This window comes from Lepidothrix coronata, unplaced genomic scaffold, assembly GCF_001604755.1.
Source record: "Lepidothrix coronata isolate B3197 unplaced genomic scaffold, Lepidothrix_coronata-1.0 Scaffold45, whole genome shotgun sequence".
Taxonomy (NCBI): Eukaryota; Metazoa; Chordata; class Aves; order Passeriformes; family Pipridae; genus Lepidothrix; species Lepidothrix coronata.
In genome coordinates this window covers 1,046,607-1,060,320 of record NW_016690225.1, presented here as the reverse complement: position 1 = coordinate 1,060,320, position 13,714 = coordinate 1,046,607, and the positions used below count along the sequence as shown (strand labels likewise).

General features: G+C 37.5%; 1 protein-coding gene across 3 annotated transcripts in view; it reads right to left on the bottom strand.

The window, feature by feature from the left end:
- Positions 1–13,714, bottom strand: part of DLGAP2 (DLG associated protein 2) — a 455,132-nt gene that overhangs the window by 333,680 nt on the left and 107,738 nt on the right. The window lies entirely within an intron of this gene.

Below are 13,714 nucleotides of genomic sequence, written 5' to 3'. Positions count from 1 at the left end.
GGAGGATCTGAGGTTTTAGTCCAGGGAACATGAAGACTAGACGATGAGATTTGGCTTTGCATAAAGAAACCAAGAAAAATCACTAGCAAAAAGCAGATATACAAGATTTTGAGGAAGGAGGAGAGAGACACATGACAGCAGCTGCAGATAATTCAAAGGCTTTCTCAGGGTCTGGCGAGCCCAAAGGAGGCACCTCACACAGTGAGGCTCGAAGTGGAAGCACTGTCTGCAAGTCATAGCCAGGAGAAAGAGACAGCCTACAAGGTCTCATTAACATTTCTTGATTATTTGCTAATAATAACAATGTAGTCTAGAGTGTCTAGTGTGTAAATAAAATTCTGCTTCACATAATTTTTGCATTGTACCTCCAGTATACAAATATTACAACTACGTGTACCCAATATTAACTGTATCCTGTGCTGCAACAGCTGAAGTACCAGGGTTTGGATTTTTTCAAGTCAAAACATTGTGTGAGGTTCGACATCATGTTCAGGTCCTTGTTGTGGCTGATACAGAGTGATCTGCGATGACAAGCTTTGTTCTGAAGGTGAAACAAAGTCAAATTCTGTAACCTCACATGTTGCCAAGAGACAAAACAGTCGTCTTCTGGCCGTATCTCATCATAGGCACTGCCACTAATCCATTTCCAGGCATCACAGCTCATAAACTCAGAACTATTATGGACTCGATAAAGTCAATCAATACATTAGTTAAGTGAGTTGGAATGATTTAGCTCTTAGGGAAAAAAATATAGGGCTCAGTGTTACTCATTGCTGGTTTTGAGCATCTTGGTATAATTAATCTCAACAAAACCATTCGGACAAACACACTTAGCTTGTCACATTCACTTGAAATACAATCAGGAAAACAAAGTCTTTTTGTTTTTGTTTAAATAAATTGCAAGGTCTTCAAAGCAAGGACTGATTGTTACCACCTGTTTTACAAAAGCCTCTTGAAGGGCTCTTCTTCTGAGACCCTACTTCATACCTTCATACCTGCCACAGCTCAACAAGAATCGGGATTTTCCCCTACAAATTTGAAAAGTCAAACTCTAAATTAAGAGTGTATCACTGGTGAGTTTTTAGAAGGTGGAAAAGCCTATAACACTTAAATGACCTTTCTGCAGTTCCAAATCTGAGCTAGATATAAAAGCATGGTACAAGGACAATGGGAGGAAAAGTAGTACACTGGATGCCACAATATACATTAAAAATACATTTTGATGTAAATTCTCTTCAATCTTACATGCTAACTTAAAGAATAAAGGTAAACAGATGCATGTATTTACACACAGCCAAATAATCAACAATGTATGTTGATTTCTCACAACCTTTACGAGGCCTCTTTTAGGAAATAATTGAATCTGTCTTTTAGAAACAAAATAAACTATATTTAATGCTTCATTTTTTTTGGAGAAAAAAATATTCACAATATGGGATAGAGAAAATGCTTCTTTGTTATAAAAAAATGCTGAATACTTTAATGAAATTATATAAAATACTCAATATTGTAATATTCAATACTCAAATAAATAACAATTACATATCATAGCAGTTAGATCTTCTGCCTCCTCTATCAGCCTAAATTTTCATTTCAGGGAACCTCACTCGCATCCCAAAAGAAAGTTTCCAAGCTGACATGTACTACAAATTCTAATATCTTTTTTTTAGCTTGAATAAATCCAGAGGCTTGTAACATAAGTGTAGCAGTTGAAATGTGCAGTGAAATGACTGTTTAGAATGACTACTAAAAATAGTTAAGCAATTTCAGCCATAGCAAACAAAATAGTAGAAATATTCTTTCAGTAGAATATTTCTATAAAGTTTCATGTTTCTTGCAGAAATACAATGTGTGCAAGATTACTCATTAACAATGGAATGGAGGAAGAAGTAAAATCCTCCAGCAGTAGTTTAGAAAAGATTATCTCAGTATATCTGTAAACTGGGTCTTCTTTAAGGTTGGCTGAGGGCCAGAAAATGATATGACAAAAATGAGGGTATCACTGATAGATTATTTAACCCTACCAGCATGCAAAAGAAAACACCAGTAATAACATTAATATTCACAGTGGCACCCTTTAATGCTTTCATATTTTAGATCTGACCTTAGTGAGAAACTTCGCAAATGATTGTTTTGTTCCTGTGATTCTAATTTTTTATGAAAGGACAATAACATCCCTGCATCAACCCTTCATTGTGATTTTCCAGTAAGGACATACAAATGTTTGATATCTAGGATTTTGCAGTCTAGAACTGAAGCACACTGGCAAAGCTGATATGTGTAGAAGTCACTATGGTTACTGCCTACACTTTCTTTGCCTCCAATAAAATCATTCATTTCCATAAGCATTAAAATTCACCAAATGCACCAAAATTATTCAGACAAAAAAAATAATCTCTTTGGTTTATAAGCGTCTTAGCTGTGCTGCTTTTATCTGTTTAAGGATAGACTCTGAGCTGAGGAATATTATTACACATCTGTGTATAAGAACAATTATAGCAGGAGAAGCCTTGCAGTAGAAATGCTTTGTAGACCCCAGCTTCAGCAGTGTGTGTGGAACAGCTGTCTGCTCTTGGCCAGTATAAAGCTGAAAGCCAGAAAACGCTGTACAGGATGCCAGAGGAGAGGCACTAGCTGAGGATTTAGCAAGGCAAATTCAGATGAATATGCTTAGTATTATTGTAAATCTTTCCAGTACTAAGAAAATTAAAAGTTTATCTTCCATGGTTAAATTCCCTGTCTATTCTAATAAGAAACAGCTATATGCAAAACTGATTTTTTTTGTTTGCTTTGTCTTATAGCAATCAGCATGATTCTTCCTTTCAGTATTCTTACATAAACATCAAACTGGCTAGAGCCCGTAATATTTTCTGAACTCACTGTCACGCAGTATACCAAGTTCTTTAAAATTGTGTCCAGTGGCTGTGTCCTCAACAGTCACCAAAAACCATTTCTTAGTTTTATCCTTTTACTTCAGGTAGATTTCCACTTAAGTTCCTCCCAGCACACCGAGTGATTTTGCTCCCTGCTGTAGCTGCTTATTTAGACAACCTGCCTGAACCACCATCGCCACTCCTCCTACATTTAAGTAGCCTATTTTTCCTCTTTTCACCTCAATACCTTCTTACGGCTAGTTGCTTTTAGTCACCAGGCTACGTATCTGACAGATATCAATGCACCCTTTATCAGTTCAGTTATTTTCCTTTAGTTTTCCTGTATGTGATTTTGCTGATGATCCCTATAGGTGAAAGCTCTTAATATCACTCTTCAATACACTCACTGAGGTCCTTTCACTGAGAACCTTTTTCCCCTTTTCCAGGAAGGGCACAGTGCTCACTGCATACAGGACATGCAGGTAAAATACTTGGAACCTTAAGCAGGACTTACACTGAACTTTAGCTATGGTTTGTAGAAAAGCAGCATCATCAGAGGCTTATTTGTGCTGCCGAGGCAGGATATATAGTCCCCTCAACACCCACATCTACATAATCTAGCATTGCCAGCCCCAAGGACTCAAGCAACACCCCCAAAAGTAACAGATGGAGCTTTCCCAAAATCATAAATACTTTCTTAAAAGATAGATATGCAAATTGAACTTGATACTGACTTTTTAGTTGGTAGGGTATATTCAGACCAGATGTCCAACCTGTAAGAACCCAGAATACTGTCTGTCATATCATTACTTTCTTAACTGAACTGAAAAATAAAGCTTTTCCCTGTAATCTCTCACTTTCAGAATAACAAACTTTTGCTAATGCATTAAATATCACATGAAACAACAAACCAGCAGTGGTCACTTTTCATGTATCATTTCCATGCATGGAACCTAGATGCATTAAAGATGGAGGAAAGTACTTCCCAGAAGTTCAAAGGACTCAGCTGTTGGTTTAAAATAGTCAGCAATTTCTATATAAGTCATAGAAAATATTGAACAGTTATCTGTTCAAAATTTTTCAATGTAAATGAGAATGTGGAAAACATTTTTCTTCTGATGAAGTCTTAGTAAATGCATGTGTCCAGGTTTTGACAAAAACAGAATAGCAGTTTAGTGGGAGCTTATAAAACCTGTGCAGCTGTGGAAGAAGAGTACACCAAAAGGCTGATATTTATTAGTAGAGTGCTACTCTGACTTTTAAGCTGTTTTCTGTTACGCTTGCCTACTTACTTGTGCTCCTGTCTTATTTCCTGGGAGAAATGCCAAAAAAATAAATTGACCTCTCTATACTAAATATTAAGTATGTCACATCATGCTTAAAATCATACTTAAAATATGTTACAAGCTGGTTGGCACAGAAATACATTTTCTTCTGTTTGGGAACACATATACCCAGTACAATGAAAATTCACTGTCCCAGCTTCTTGGGAACCCAGCAGTCAGGCCTAAATATGGCTTCCTATAGGTGTTCAGCTGTGGCATTACAAGCTATGGAAAAGCATCTTATCCCATAAATGAGCTAATTTATAATGGGACAATATTTAAATTGAGCATAAACCTTGCTCAGATTAAATTAATCCAAATTAGGGATCAAATTACCTGTAAAGCTATGAGTTATGCTTTAGAAATCATTCCAAGCTGAAGCACATAGAAGACATGCCCCAACTTTACCTAAAGCACAAATATAGTGCAGATTTACAATCACAGCAATTGAGTACACAGTATAAAGAAAACACAGCTATAAAAAAGTAATTTTCTTATAGAATACAGCTGGTGGATGGATTTAAGGAGACAATGAAGATGCTGAGGAACAAGAGACTTCTGTAGGCCTCGAAGATGCCAAGAGAAAAAGTAAACTGCAAGGGGTGAACAAGGAGAGGGAGCAGAGAAAGCCTGAAAGAAAATATCCAGGGATGGGAGCAGGGATAAAAGTCTTTGCTGTAAACAAGGAAATCTGCCCTTCAGCCTATTCTGCCATCCTCACGTCTATAAGAAAGGTAGAGGAGAATTTGTAGTTTTTACCCACTGCCACGCTTGAGCCAGACACCTGCTTGGCTTCAGGGCTCTGCTGACCAGCCTTCCAGGGACATTGCACCTTTGAGACTTTTACGCTTGTAGCAGCTCCGCTGTAACGCAAGTGGACAGCTCCATCTAGAGGCAAATATCCTCTCAGCTAGTGAAATGGTATCATTGCGACTGAAATATCTATTTCTTCACAAGTCAGCACCTACTCAAAATAGCGTTCCAAGCTGCTGTTCCCTGGGCAGGGCTGTCCGGCAGGAGGGAGAAAGCCCCATCCACTTCACCTTCTGCAAAGGCTGAGCAGTTAAAATAAAACCGATCTTTCCCTGAAACCCACTTCTTGAACGGTCTCCCATGCCAAGCCTGCCAGATTGATTTTGTGGTATCCATAAAATGACACAGATTTAAAGCTTACTGTCATTCTGGTGACACAAATGGGTCCCACAGGCAAAGGGTTCCTGAAGTCCTTTACCACTAGTGTCTCAATAAGAAATACACAGCCAAAGTATTTCCCTCTAATGTCTTGATAAACACATCTACATTCAGTACAAGACAGAGCACCGGTGGTTAATATGAAGTTAAAGAAATGTTTTAAAAAATAATTTTCAAATAGGATGTTTATAATCGTTTTTGTTGCAAAGGCCTTGTCTACTGAAAAAAAGAACAGACTATTCTTTTCTGTCCGTCAATTAAGAAATATCTCCAGCCATATACTAATACTGATACGGAGCCCAAGAGCACCAAATCACACACTTTAAAAATCATATGCAAGTCTAACTTCATCGTCTCCATTGCTGGGATGTGGCCTCTGTGCCAAGCTATTCTTACAGAAGAGCTCCTCTTCTGCACTGATCAGGATTAAAAGAAAAAAGCTTTGAGTAGATGTCTCTGAATGCCCTTTTCTCCTAGTCACAGGCCAAAACATGTATTGCAATATAATTTTAAAAGCTTAACTCCATTGTAGCTTACTGTACTCCTATAAGGGCTTATTCAAATACACAACGAGTTATATCAATATTATTCTTCCTGTTCACTGTTTTTCAGGCTCATGGGGTATGTATCACCAAACATGCACTTTTTATAAATCAATATATTTAGATTCAGACAAGCTGTGTATCTGAGCAACAGCACAGCAAGGAAAGACTGCTGTCTACACATTACATTTTCTCAGATTACTCATATATTATACAATAGTGTCCTAAATTTTACCGATTACTTTCTTCTGGTTTGTTAGCGAGGAAGAAAATTTGGACTCAAACAAGTTTACCTTTTCCATAATGATGTCTTCTGAAAGTTAGGTATAAGCAGTTAATGGGAACCAATTTAAGATTTAAACTGCTGAGTTGATTAGTGTAAGCAAGACATACTGGTGGGGATGGGGGCTAGAGAAAAAATTAATGCCCCTTTTCCTATGAAAATTATTGCACAACTGGCTGCCCATTTGTTAACCTGTTCTTTTTCTGTGTTTTATTCATTTAAAATGTGTTTTTGCAATAAGAGTATAGATCTAAATGAATAGAAGCAGAAGCAATAGATGTTGCAGTTCTAGGTTTCGTCTGAGGTTTTTTTTAAAGGCATATATTTCATGAAGAATTGTTTATTTTAAGAGATTCATTGCTTAAAACAAAACCAGCAAACTACACATTCATTTCTTTCTTGACTTCTTCCTACTGTAGGAATTCAGATCCAGTTTGCTGTTATTCACAACAAAATTAGTGGTAGTGATGAATCATATTTTTGTGGTAGCAGAGAATATAAGATGTGTGTCTATTTATGTAGCACATTGGAAGTTTTTTAAGGTCTCTTCTAAGAGAAGTGCAAGAGGATGGATGGAGAGAAAGCTCAATGGTGTCAAAGAAAGATCCCAGTGGACTCTCACATGTGTTTGCCAATACACACACATACAATGGCACTGAATCTGTATAAACACCCACGGGAAGAGTTGAGTATCAATCAAATGAAAACACCGGACCTGACCTCCAAGCAGTTCTAGTGATTAGCAATCACTTATGCTCAAAGACATTGACACCTTGCAAGATCAGCTTCATCCCTTGGCTTCAGACCCAGAACAGACCAGTCCTCAAGCAAGTCCTGCCTCTTTGCGGTGTTTGGCTTTGCAGTGTTCAGCACTAATTTAAATCAATGTCTCAAAAACCAGTGTCCTATGTGGCCACAAAAACTGCACAATTAGTGTACCTCTGAAGCATACTTCACAGTCACAGTCCCAGGCTTTACCTGGGTGGTCCAAACTGAAGAAAATACAGGTAAGAGATGGACCTCAGACTTTCATTATTTCAGTAAGTCTTTGGAGATAGTCTTTTTATGAAAACATGAATTAATCTAAAAGGATAAAAGAGAAGAACAGCTTAGGTCAAGATAGAGTGTTCAGAAAGGTGAATAAAATATGGAGGGCAAGGTAGCATGCTGAGAAAATGAAAAAGATGGTCTGCTGTGGTATATGTTAAAGAAGTGGTATAGGGTAGAGATAGTTTACAAAACTTTAACATAGCCCTCTCTGTGTCTTGGGAACACATATGACACACAAAATCCCATCATTTCTGTGATATTCAGAATGGTTTATCCCTTCCTTGATCTACCTGAAAGTGGTAAAATATATGAACAGTGACTTCCGGAGACTGAACTATACAAGTATCCATGAGAGTGTGACGCCAAAACTTCAAATGTTGAAATCGGAAAAAGACTGGGACTATTTCAGTCATTGTAGATCAATGTTCCTGGTCTAAATTAGTCAGCTGCCTGTTATGCAAGATCATCCTCCCTGCTAGTCATTCTCACAGGGTATTTACAGAACACTACATGGGAATGGTGAGAATCTGAGTGAAGGTACTACCAGGAGGAGGCTACTTAAAAAAGAATATACTGCATACATTTTCAGGCAGACATTTAAGTAGACAATTTTATACAGTATTTGCTTTTTGCCATTGCATTTTATATGCACACATCCATACATACATACACATATGCACACACCGTGTTTTCATGTCATTGCAGGTAACGTGGGAAGGAAGGCATACATAAATATGTTTAAAAAATCTTTCTAGAGCATGAAATACTTCTGTTGCTTCTGGATAGCACAGGCTTATTTGGAAATAGCTTTCAAAATGCAGCCTTTGGAGAAAAGTATTTCAGAAATCAAAGTGATTCTCTCAAAGCTTTTGCCATGATTGCATTTACTGGAGTAGGAGGAAGAGGGAAGAGAGAAAGCAGGGAAATTTTATTTTATCTCATCCCAGTGGATTCAATCTTTCCTTTTCTGGATGTTTGATTCAGTGTCCTGAACAAGTTGTAAAATATCTGTTAAAAAGATCACAACTAAATGCACAAAATATATTTCAGCACAATGATCTGTTGCTCTTCTCCTTCCTTTCTATCTTACACTATCATTTCCTTATCCAAGCTGGTTTGGGGCTGACATATAGTTTCATCTGTATGAAATAATTCCTGCCTCCTTAACTAATGCTAAAAGACTTGTTTTTGGAAAAAAAAAACAGAACAAGTGAGGTGAACATAAGGTGGACTAGCTAAAAAAATCTCACTGAATAGCGTTTTGCTGTTTGCATCATATGACAGCATTGCTCTGCATGCAGTTACCTGAACCACTGTTCAACACAATCATAAACAAGCCAGGGAAAAGAAGTCAAGTAATGTTCCAAATTTTAATTATTATTTTTACTGTATGTTTTCATTTCTATTTCTTAAGAGGTATAATACATGAATTAAAAGAAGTTTGATTCATTTTATTAACACAGAATGCAACCTGATCTGCACTGATTCAGAGTCCATCTTATTTGCTAAAGCACAGGATAGAGAACTGGAATTGTTGAACTGAGCCAGGAGTTAGGCTACTTTTGTTTGATAGCACTTGACCAAAAATGCAAGAGCTTCAGCAAAGTCCGCCAAACTCCAAATGGGCTGTCTGATGATTTGGCACAACTTGAGATAATGCTGAAAGCAAGTAAAGCCAAATTAGTACTTGCATTCAGTTAAAATGAAATGGACTATAGTATAAATAGATCAAAACTGGGCCCAGATCCTGCAATTCACTATGCAGGCAGACTGTCAAGTGCAGAATCAGCACTTTGGTGAGCAGAAATCTAATGAGGAAAAGCTCTGAAATGCTGGAAAGAATTGTTAGAAGAAAAACTATTTAAATCCTCCACATAACTAGAAATATTTGCTAAATATCACAGACATTGATAAATGATTTAAGAGCAATTACTTTGAGCCTGTAAATGATTCTTTGAATGTAGTAAAAAGAATTTCATGCAATAATGTGTCAAACCGGTTTGGAAAAAGCTCTAAAAAACCCCTGATGACTATGTTTATCCGCAGAAAAGCAAGTGTACAATCAGTATTAACCAGTCCAAGAAGCGGTGCACTGCCTGGGTACAACACAAGTGACACAGATTTTAGAAGAAGACTAAAGGTAAGAGAGGAGTGAAAGGTTAAACATACAAATCTCACAAAGAAAGGAGTCTTTAAATGCGGGGCTTTTTTGACAATTGCAACCTACAGTGCAACCTACAGTGCTTCATGTTTACTCTGAATTCAAAATAAATAAATAAATAAATAGATAGATAAATAAATAAAAGCAGTTTGGTATTCTTAAAGAACCAGTTTTATAGAGAATTCTATTTACATTAGCATGATAGATTACATCATGTTATATAAATAAAATCTTACACTGTGACACAAGCATCTGCTAGGAAAGTCAGAAATTCGATAGAAAGAAATGCTGTGAAAAATCTGCAAACCTGAATGCTGAGGAGAAAAATGAAACAAAGGAAACAAAACATGCTTCTAGACATTTTACAGATAAAAATATGAACAAATAATAAAGAAACAACATCAACAACAACAGAAAGCCTTACCATGATGTTTGCACAACTGTGTGTCTGTAGCCCATGCTATAAATGTGGATACCTTCTATTCCCATCATCTCAGCCCCTCTAGTGGTCAGTACCTGAAGATCTTGCCTTCAGGAGGGACAAGATCTATCCATATGTACCATTTGCTGCTCCTCCTGTATCTTGTCGGATATTTTTTTCTTAATTGTACAATTTTTTCTGGAGATATAACTTGTCACCTTTTATTAGCATTTTTGTCAGTGCTGCTGCTACGTGCATACATTTAATTGCTAAGCAACAAAGAGAAAGCTCTGCACAGCACATTCGATTACTGCATTCCCTGTGCCATGCATTGTTACTAATGCACTTACATAATATGAAATAAAAAAAGAAGGTAAAAATATTTATTTCTGTTTCCATAGCATCTAGAAGCCACAATCTGAAATCAGCCTCCATCATGCTAGCCACCAGGCAGAGAGCTAACATCTGAAGATGAGGGCAAGTGGACCAATTCAAAGTGGACAAAAGTTAAAAACAGAGCTGTTTCAGCCTTGCATAGGTGAATAGGCTAAGTCTAAAGCTCAGGGGTGACTACCCACCTACAGTTAGACAGTCTTGATTCTCACACATTAGAGAACTATCCCTGTGGCTAAAATACTTGAGGCATTTGTAAGTGTGGTGGCCTCAAGGTAGAAAGCAATAACACTTTCAAAAGTTTATCAGTTTGAAAGAAATGTGTCTGCACTGTATTAAGAAATAATCCCTCTTCCCTTTTCTCTTTAAGGTGTACAACAAACAGGGCAGGCCTTATTTTTTCACCAAAAGTTACACTTCATTGTCTACTCTTTGTATCCAAATGTACATTTGCCCCTGTAATTGAAGGGTGCTGTCTTCAAAATCTGAGTCTGGCACAACCAAGGATTACTGAGTTTATCACACAAGGGACTGCAACTTTATCTTTTGTTTGTTGAAGAACAGATCTGTTTACCAGAGAGATCTCTTTACTCCTGAAATGTGAAAGGATAGTGATCCATACTTGCTCTTGGTATGATTACTAGACATTATGCAGTCAGCGCTGCATTTATAAGTAGCGTTTTATTTTCAATGTTCAGGGGGAAGAGCAGCTTGAAAAACTAAGCCATTATTGTGTAGGTGTACAAATTTGCACAACCACCTACAACTATTTTTATTTCTGCAGTTAGATGGGAATTCAGGTATGGGGCCTGACCCTCTCTGTATCCCTTTGGCATTTCCCAAGTAGCCCAAGTGGAGCAAAGAACCAGATGGGGAGACCTGGTAGAATCTTCTATAGCTTTATTTCAGGATGCTATATATCAAGAATTATAGAAGGTATCCTTTAAGATAAGTTTCTGATCTATTATCCCTAAGGATTAAGAGGAGTGCTAGGAAAACAGGAAGTTGCTTTGAACCATGAACAGTCAGGGACACAATCCTGCTGAGCAGCATTAGTATTTCCTCTGGGTTCCAATATTTTTATAACTAAACTGAAATTTGTTAACAGTTAATATGACCTGTTCTCTTGGAGAGGCTGAAGCAAGGGCTCTAGTTGTGTTCAGGGCACAACGTCCTTTGTACTCCCATGGGAAGGCCAAGTAGAATTCTTCTCCTGACAACCACAGCAGGAGCCCACAAAGGACATTATCAAATTCCTGAACTAATGAATTACATCAATACTTAATCATACAAAGTGCTTCTGCATTAAGCTACTCAAAACATTAATTACTTAACCCCTGACATATCTTAGTGAATATATTCCTTTCATTGCTATTTCATGAGATGGATGCTTGGAGAGGCCATACATTTCCAAGAACAACAGAGTCAAGTCCTATATCCAGATTCAGAACAGGGAATCAGCTTCCAATTGGGAGACCCTGTTCCTGCCTCCTGGGTGACTTTGGATCAATTGAGTACAGAACTGAAATGGAGATTTGTGAGATAAATACAGAAGAAAATTAAAGACTTTCTAGCTACTAGGAAGAGCTCAATGACTTTCATATGACCCAGAGTCCTACAGCTCCTCCAACTAAGGATTCCATAGAAGGTAGCACAGAAAACAAGTCTCACATCACTGGTTTTTATGAGAGAAACTTTAAAACCCCACCAAATAAGGTAAATTAATAGCATATTACATTATACTTGTGTGCTGGTAACAGTAAACATTTAATCTTTTTCCTACCTTTTAACTTCCTAGCATTCAAAAACTACTAAATGAATAGGTGTGCTTCTACATTTCCTAACCCATAGCTTACCTCTGAATCTTCACATTGAACATTAATAGTTTCTTTTGCTTAGCTCAGGACAGCAGAATTACCTTGTTTGAGGGGATTGCTCTAAGCATTGCTCTGAACACCAAATACACCTGGGCCTAGCATAGCCTTCTTGAATTCATTGATATAAACTCATAAAACTTTCAGTGTTCAACTCTTAGTGATGACTCCAGCGTGACTGTGAAGCATTAGGTACACAACACAGTCTCTGAACTTGAGCTGCAGTGACAACGTGCAATATGGGCAACAGGGAGGGAAAATAAAGGTTACATATGACCATTTTAATCACACGCTCTATATACACTGTATTATTCCCACATTTCTACAGTTGCCCTTTCATGCCTTCAGAGAAGTATTGTAATTATAATCTGTTTGGCTTCAAGTTCAAAATGAAAGTATACAGGTTACATATATATGTACACAGGTCCTTAATCACACGCTTGTGCTTAATAACTTCTTTAACTTTCGGTCAGCCCTGAATTGGTCAGATAGTTGGCCCAGATAATCATTGTAGGTCCCTTCCAACAATCCCTGAAATAACCTCTTCTGCTACTCCATTCCATGCCATAGTGTTGGTCACAGCAGCCACAGACCCCAGGTCAAGAAGGGTGGTACCCGGACATCTGCAGCAGCTGTAGACTAATGGGTCAGAATTTTTTCACTATAGAGTCCCATTAAAGAGCACACCTACCTACAATAATAATAAAAGGGATACTAAGCCTGCACTCTGCAGACTCTTAGCGCTCTCTTATCTAAAAGAGCACTCACAGCAGCAGTAGCCTTTGTTCATACTTCCCAAATCATGAAGGTTAATGGGACCATCCTTCTAAACGAGGTGGCAAGACAAGCCTTACTGGCACAGAAAACAATTTTTTTTCCTGAAAATAATAAAATTGGGTAGATGTCTCTCTATTACAAAGGTACTTTTCAGGGACTGGATCCATCTTGCATAGACCACTGGAAACAGGATAATCTTCAGCCAGTACTAAACTAAATATATGTATCTATATACACCACTCAAAACAACTTCAAAGATGTGTCACAGAAACCTGAGTCCAAGCCAAAATAGAACTGTGGATTAAAAAGACATTTTCAAAAGGTGTGTTTGTAAAAGGCTAAAAGATATTTCTCAGTTCAGGAAACAAAGCTTGCACTTCAGTTGCTTTTTTCCTTTGCAGACAGATCATTCAAAAGAAGCCAAAACTAAACATTCAGTGAGAACATAAGGAGCACCCAATGGGGTTTTTCCTCAATTGCAGCACTTTAGGCATACTTAGCATCAAGAGCTTCCATGTTTTTCCTGAGCTATTATTTTCACTTCTTCTATATCCACCATTTTTGTGAGGTGTGTCTTTAACCCAATCTGTTAACATGTGTAATTAGTATGCTCACCACTGTAGGGAGAGAATTTTATCCAGCAACCAAATAAGAAGCTCAACAGTAGCTGTGAATTTTATTGTTGTAATATTAATAATTTAAGCCTTCTATAAAACGGTTTGTTAGGGATGGGCATGAGGGAACAGAACATTGTAGGGCTTTTTGTAATTTAATACATTGTAGGGCTTTTTGTAATTTAATACCTCAGAGTGATGAACTGTAGA